Consider the following 489-nt stretch of genomic DNA (forward strand, 5'->3'; position numbering starts at 1 on the left):
GACTTGAAATAACTGAAATTACAGTATCTGTTCTCCGGGTGTATACAGTACAGAAAGTGTGAACGACGTAACAGAGCAACAATTCATATATCGTTGTAATACTCATGTATCGCCACTTTACTTTCCCACAAATTGAAACGATCTGTTCTACAAAAGTGAATATCTCAAAAGATCCTTCATCCACCTAAACATCCAAACGTTACCAACGGAAGGTGGTGAACGATTAAAAGAATCTCTATGCATGGCCATTTCCAACAATATATACAGGGTGACCCATTTTAACTTAGGCAGCCAAATAACTCGAAAAATAAGCACACTACGAAGAAAGGTTTAGAATCAAAATTTCGTCATTTCGAGGGGGACGTACAATGACGTTAAAATTAGCCCCCCCACCCCTTCCCCTGGGCGGTGAGGGGGGGAAAGTTTGAAATCTTAAATAGGAACCTCTATTTTTTATTGCATATTCGGAATCTTTGGCTAAAAACACAT

This window comes from Odontomachus brunneus, unplaced genomic scaffold (assembly GCF_010583005.1).
Source record: "Odontomachus brunneus isolate Ranch 3 - 2012 unplaced genomic scaffold, Obru_v1 Obru_scaffold_498, whole genome shotgun sequence".
NCBI lineage: Eukaryota > Metazoa > Arthropoda > Insecta > Hymenoptera > Formicidae > Odontomachus > Odontomachus brunneus.